This window comes from Penaeus monodon, chromosome 24, assembly GCF_015228065.2.
Source record: "Penaeus monodon isolate SGIC_2016 chromosome 24, NSTDA_Pmon_1, whole genome shotgun sequence".
In the NCBI taxonomy this organism is placed as follows: domain Eukaryota; kingdom Metazoa; phylum Arthropoda; class Malacostraca; order Decapoda; family Penaeidae; genus Penaeus; species Penaeus monodon.
The window spans coordinates 5,974,758-5,975,090 of NC_051409.1; positions in this window are offsets into that span (position 1 = coordinate 5,974,758).

A 333-nucleotide genomic window follows, 5' to 3' on the forward strand; every position below is an offset into this window, starting at 1 on the left:
GGAGGGATAAAGATGCAACATTAAAAATGGAGACGAAGATGCAACAATAAAAAGGAAGGAGGAAGATGCAACATTAAAAAGGAAGGAGGAAGATGCAACATTAAAAGGAAGGAGGAAGATGCAACATTAAAAAAGGAAGGAGGAAGATGCAACATTAAAAAGGAAGGAGGAAGATGCAACATTAAAAAAGGAAGGAGGAAGATGCAACATTAAAAAGGAAGGAGGGAAGATGCAACATTAAAAAAGGAAGGAGGAAGATGCAACATTAAAAAAAGGAAGGAGGGAAGATGCAACATTAAAAAGGAAGGAGGAAGATGCAACATTATAAAAAAA